Source organism: Charadrius vociferus, unplaced genomic scaffold (genome assembly GCF_000708025.1).
Source record: "Charadrius vociferus isolate BGI_N301 unplaced genomic scaffold, ASM70802v2 scaffold14, whole genome shotgun sequence".
Lineage (NCBI taxonomy): Eukaryota > Metazoa > Chordata > Aves > Charadriiformes > Charadriidae > Charadrius > Charadrius vociferus.
The window spans coordinates 503,268-509,904 of record NW_009648876.1 but is presented as its reverse complement, the minus strand read 5'-3'; positions in this window follow the sequence as shown (position 1 = coordinate 509,904).

Below are 6,637 nucleotides of genomic sequence, written 5' to 3'. Positions count from 1 at the left end.
ATACTCTCTGAATAGCCCCACTGAAAACAAAGTCAGGCATCTGGCATGTCCCTGCAGGATTCGGGTCCGAATCTAAGTTTAGCAAAAAACTCAAGCATGCACACAAGTCCACCCTTCTTACCAAGGAACTTAACTATCTGTTTGCATTTATGTATATACTGTAAATGCTATTCAAATCAACAAAGACTGCTAAATTGGACCCTTATCTTTAGCAGTTCTTTTAGATAACCACAACTGGTTAAACACTTCTTTGTCTGCCTTTAGATTTTTTTGTCCACAACAGTGAAAACTTGGCTTATTCACTGGAAATACCATTTTTTTTATTGTGGAGAATTACAGAAGTTAAAAGGCCTTCTTCCCCATTAAAAGCTTTTAGAAATTTCAAAATGGATGCATTCAAGCACAGAGACACAAAATAGGTGAAAGCTAAAAAAATATGATTTCTCTTCCTAGATTAAGTCAAACTCTCAACTCCTCTTATTAACTGCTTATTTCATGGGAAGTTTGGTACCGAACCAGCTTTATGGACTCAGGCCAAAATGATTCTGGCTCCTTTGAAAAGTCTGTTCCCTATTGCAATTTTTTATAGGTGGGGAAATGGAGTCAAGAGAAAATCAGTGCGAGTGAAAAAGGGAAAACGATGAAGGTGGGGGGTGGAGTGTACTTGTGCCTCTTACACCTCTTCTTCTTGACACAGAGACCATCTAAATAAAAAATAGCAGTGAGGGAGAGTTCTGTTTCTTCCCACCTGCATTAGTATTCACTCCCAGAAGGGAACTAACCAATGCTGGAGCAGTACAACTGTTTAACAGAGTTCTTTCCTTCCCATAATGCAGCAGCCATTTTTGTGACACTGGATTTCAAATATAAAATGCAGAAGTTTTACACAGTCTAAATAAGTTGTTGTCTCAGCCAAAAAAGGGCTTCAGCTCTTTCATTCCTGCAAAGCTACTTTTTTCTCTGCTCTTCCGTTTTTACCCAGATATTGCCAGGAAAAACAAAAAGAACAGATAAGATTTGAAATTTGAAAAGAGGGCAATGGGATAGAAGAAAAATCCAACCAAAACAAAAGCCCTGCAAATCTTCTTACATAATAAAATAGTTCTCTTGCCTCTCTTACTCCTTTTTCTTTTGCTACAAGCAGTAAGTGGCCAAGCCAGCAAAAAAGCCTAGACTTCTTTACTTCCAGCTGCCGACCCTACCTGCCAGGCTGACATCGGACGCTCTATAGGTGTTGCACAGAAGCCCCCACACTGCGAGGAGGAGAAAGCACTCCTCTTCCAGGTAACATCCTGAGTTACGGGGGGTCAGACGACAACAAACTGACTATCACCACAGTAAGAAAGGAGTAAAAAGGACTGCTTTGCCGCAACTGTGTACGAGGTATCTATGCATGTCGTAAAAGTGTATGTAATCTGTCTAAGAAGTTGGGACGCAGTAAGGTGTGGGAAGGGAGTCTTTTAGTTTTGCAGCATAACTGGAAACTGCATTTCATAGCTGTCATATGCCTGGAATGAAATATGTAAGCAAATAACACATCGAGCTCCTTGGATGCCTCCTTCCATAATACCTAGTTACGACTTCAGACTGTAAGGGCTTCTCAACGCTCACACAAACTCAGTTTGCTTAGCTGAGTCACTTCTTGTATCACATTGCTCCAGAACTGCCCTGGGAGCAAAGCATGTCAGCAAACACCTCCTACGGATCCAGCAGACAGAAGAAAAAGAAAAGCAAATGCATGAGGGCAGAGGAATTTTTCATGGGTATTTTATGGCTTTCATTTTCTTGGCAAATTCTTCTATAGACATCAAATACATAAGATGCATCAAAAAAAAATTGTGAAAAGAGTTATAAAAAGGTTAGCTTGACAAACGATATTTCCTCATTTGGCATGAAAGTTTATATTTGTCCAGCAGTCAAACTTTATCCTAATAAAATAAGCTTTTCTAAATCACTTTTGAAAAATAGTCACATATGGATTGTATTATATATGTAGGTGTTTTGAGGCCAGAAAACATATTTTTTGTTCTATGTCTGCAGCACATAGCAGAATGGAATGCTGGTAGGTGACCATGGCTGTAGGTGCGGAGATCATTACAAGCCCACAGCCTGACTCTACACGTAGTATATGCTACACAAGAACACTTTTCAGCCATCCCAGGCCACCATAGTTTTCAGAGCAGGATCCCAGACTTTTAAAGTATTTAGGTACTAAAAGATAGGGATTTTATCTTGAACCCATTCATTCTTTTGATTTCCAATGTTCCGTTTCTGAACATTCACAAATGAAATGGGAGTATATCCCTAGATGAAGTAGTATTTTGAAATGAAAAAAAAAAAAAAAATCATTTTCCAAAAAAAACCCAACCCCAAATAAATATTTTCCCTTGCTTAATTTTCTCTCATTCAGCCGATGGAAATATGTACACTAGAATGTTGATGTTCTGTCAACCTAAATCTAAAGTACTGTTTTTTCAATAAGTACAACATTATCCAAATCTTTCTTCTCAGGCTGCAGGGTGGTGTTTAATTAAACAGAACTTTGCTAGTCTCAGGTAATTTTTTGCATAGTCTCAAAACAGATTTTTCTAGTAAATTTTATGAGAAATTTAATTCAATTCAGAGTAACCTCAGCCTTTTCTGGTGTTATTTTATACAGCTTGATATCAAGTACAACGGTCAGATAAGGCTCAGCTACCCTGTTTAAATGAGGTTTTTTTCATACAACAATCTGTAATAGAATAAATAATGGTGTACCTGACCAAGAACCATAGGACTGATATGCTAATAGAGTATCTTGAAACCAAAGCCCACAACTCTCCTTCCCTCATTTTATGCTATTTATCACTGTCTACCTACTTAGGTTTGAAATAAAAAGTGAAAAATCTTTTTCCTTGTTAGTTTATCATAAGGCTTTTTAGTCCATTACTGTTGGGCATATCTAAATCCCACAGGGAACTGGATTCTTTGAGTAACACTTCTTTTCACAAAACACGGGTTTGGTTTTTTTTGCAATGTAAAGCAAACAAGCTCCCACACCTGGGCAATTAATGTAATGATGGAGCATTTCTATGCACAGCCCATCCAACGCACACTACATTTAACTTTGCTTATGCTCCAAGTCATGAATTACACTTCTCATCTTGCCCATCAACATAGGAAGATCAGCTGTGTACACCACCAGAAGTTCGACTATCCCCATAATGTGAAGATATCCCTCATCTCTGAGAGCACGTCCCCCAAAATTCATGTCCGAAACCAGACATCTCTGCAACGCACGCATCTTTTGTCGCAGCGGACAACTGTGACAAACTTCATGGCCTCGTGCCTCCGCCGGACAGCTTCACATGCTCCTGGGATGGCAGGTGGTGAGCAGCAGACTGCAGTGGAAGTCACCACTTGCTTCTAGCCTCATTACGAGCTCAGTAAGAAAAGTTATGGTTGTGTTGGTGAGACAGCTTCTTCCTTAACACTTCACGCCCTTATTTTCGCAAGATTTTTCACAAGCACCACTGGAATTTTAAAGGACAAAAAGCACATCAAAGCATCATTACCTCTGTATTAACAAGAAGGTGAGGCACGCTAGGAGGTAGGTATGTAGGTGCGTAAACTGCTATGTTCTGCTTTAAAATACATGAATAGAGTGGTTTGGCATTACTCTTCTTGAATGTCACCAACAGAAAGGAAGCATCTCAGGATGCTGCCATACAAAAAGCACTGAAAACATTAGAGATTTTGTCATCAATGGCTGAGTTTTATGTACCCTTTTCGTCTTTCCTCTGTAAATTAGTGCCAGATTCATAGCCCTGTAAACCAAGCTCCTTTCTCTCCTTAGCAGAAGAGTTCAAAATGCCAAGTAAAGCAGTTCAGATGTGCCCTGTCTCTCCCAGCCGGCTTGTCTTACTTCTGACCTGGAGGAACATGTCTAGGAGTGAGAGACGTTGGATTTCTAGGTATATTAGGGCCAGATTCTCAGCTGGCATAAATCACTTACATCTCCCTGAAGTTATTATAAGCTATTCCAATTTACTCAAGAAGAGGATCTGGCCCCTGTCAGCCCTTGGCTTCTCTGCAAAGGCTTTTAATAAGGCGCCAACTGTCCTGGCAGTGAGGATATATTGAGTAGCGCTCAAAGTTAGCAGTAGCAGACAGGAGCTCAGCCCAGTAACATTTTTCTCTGCAAGAATTAAGTACAGCACTTCTTTTAAGCTTAAAACAATTCTTACTGTTCCGCTAAAACAAAGAACAACTCACACAGAGAATACCAACAAGAAACGGGAGAGGAAATTTAAAAAAAAAAAAAAAAAAAAAGCCCAACAAACAATAGCAAACTGGTAGTTGAATCCAGCCAGGTTCATAGTACACTCTGTTACCGCGCTGTGACATTGAAGCTCTTAATCTCAAACCTATGTCACAAAAAATATGCGTATTCCCATAGGCTTCTTTTATACTAAATAATTATATAAAAATTTTCCCCATCAGTATTCCAGTTCCAATTAGCAGTACCGGTGAGCATCAACAGAATTTCAAGTGTGGATAAGGGCGGGGGGGAGGGAAGTATCTTCCTTTAAGCAGTGGGGGCTTTTTAAGCCAGAAGATAGCAGACCCTCATCTTTGGTTGGGATTTGACCAGCACAGCTGAACCTTTGGAGTAAACTCAGGGAATGTTTTGTTAAAGAATCCAGCAGTAAAAGGAATACAAACTTCCAAGCTGAAAATGATCTGGTTACCTGATGTTAAAAGAACAATGAGGAAAAAGATGTCTCTCCCCCACCTCCCTCAACCTCAAAGAAATAAAAATAGACATAAATGTTTCTTCTTTTTTGCCAAGTCTTTTTGATATTATTTTTAATTTCTTCCCTCATTCGGTCCAAGGAAGCAGATACAGCTACAACTGTTTACCCTGTTGGTACCTAACCAGTTTATTTTTCTGAACGAGCAGGCAAACTCTTGCAGGAGTAATTCTACTTTCCAGCCATCAGAGAAAGCTGAAAAATTGTCTTGCTGGACCCAAGATGTTAGTGCCTACTTGAAACACTCTGGATTAAACAGACTGCAAAACAATCAGATGGGGCAATATGGTGCAGAACATTCAGCCACAAGAAATGGACAGAAGTCTTAAGGAGGCAACACATCTTCCACACCTGGAGATGCCTCTGAAAGGGTTTCTTCATTTGCTCTACGTCAGACTGAGATCTACTCCAGATCAGTCACTCGTGCCTGATGCTTGACTGCAGCGAGCCTTAAGCTGAGATGACTGCTCTGCAATAGACACCCGAAAGTATCATCATCTAGGAAGGTCAATGCCAGAGTGGCATGTAAACTACACCCCAGAAAAATCCCGCAGAGAGGCAGCCTGCCTGCAGGCCAGCAGCAATGCCTGGAAACGCATGCAGTGCCAGTGCCATCCTCAGGCACCAACAGGAGCTCAGAGCAACCACAGAAAACACTTCCTCCGACGCCAAATGCCTGGAGCATGGCCCTGGGAATGGGGCAGCCCCCCAGTCCCGCAGCCCAGCTCTAGGGCAGGTAATCAGAGTGAGAGCCAGAGAGTCGGAGCGAGGTGAACAGGCCTCTTCCCTAACACACCAGTACAACTACTTAACAGAAGAAAAAGAGGAGCACAAAGCCTGTCAACATACTGAGAGGTGGGAATTGTGACTTTTTCTCTGGATTCACAAAGGAAGGACCCCAGTTAATTAAAAACATCTATTAATTTTAATAGCAGTTTTTTGAGTAAAATAACAAAAAATCCTAAAAATTCCCTAGGCCTCTCCTTCCATCCATCTAGATGTCATTTGCTGTGATTCTTTGCCAATAATCCTTCCCCCTTTCATTGTGTTTGAATTTCAGTGGCCCCTGCACACCACCGCATTCTCTCTCCCATGCTGCCACCTACCACTGCAGCACAGTCGCTTGCCCTGTTGCTTCTGCAGCGCTTCTACGTGCTGCTGGTCAAGTAATTGAAGTGATTATTTTTCAACAAGTTATTGCTAAATGTGTGTGTGAATTACAGCAACGGGCTTAATTTACTACCTTGCTGAGGACTCGCCTATGGAACTGGCACTAAGCGGAGCCATGCTTTGGCCGCAGCAAAGAGCAAGCTGCTGCTAAGTACTGTGGAAAGGCAGAAGCCTGGCACCTTGCCTAACCCTGGCATCCCTAACGAAGCAGAGCCTTTCATTTAAATTCGCCTTCCCCGTCTGCACAACCAGGGACAATAAAAATCTCTCATTTGCCAGGTGAGATGGGGGCCCCTCGGAGGCCCAAGGTGGCTGCTGACTACCAGGGCTGGCTCACCGAGGTGCCACGGCTGGTTTGGTTCGCCTCGGACAGTCAGGAGCAGACAGAACGGTGACCTGTACGGCTCGTCTCCGTCGCAGGGCGCTTCTCTCTTCGCTTTGCTTCGTGCTGGGCGATGCCCACCCCTGGAAGGGGCACCTGACAAACGCCTCAGTTTAATTAGCAAGCCCAAAGGTCAGCCCGTATTTCAGAGGCTGCTCCTGCCCGTAGTGAGTTGGTCCCTCGCGACCCGCCGTGCTAAAAAGCCCGTGGAAGGGGAGCGCCGGTGCTGGAGCGCCTGGAGTCACCGGGGGAGGTGAGGGCTGCCACCGCGGGGCTGCGAGGTCCCCTCGCC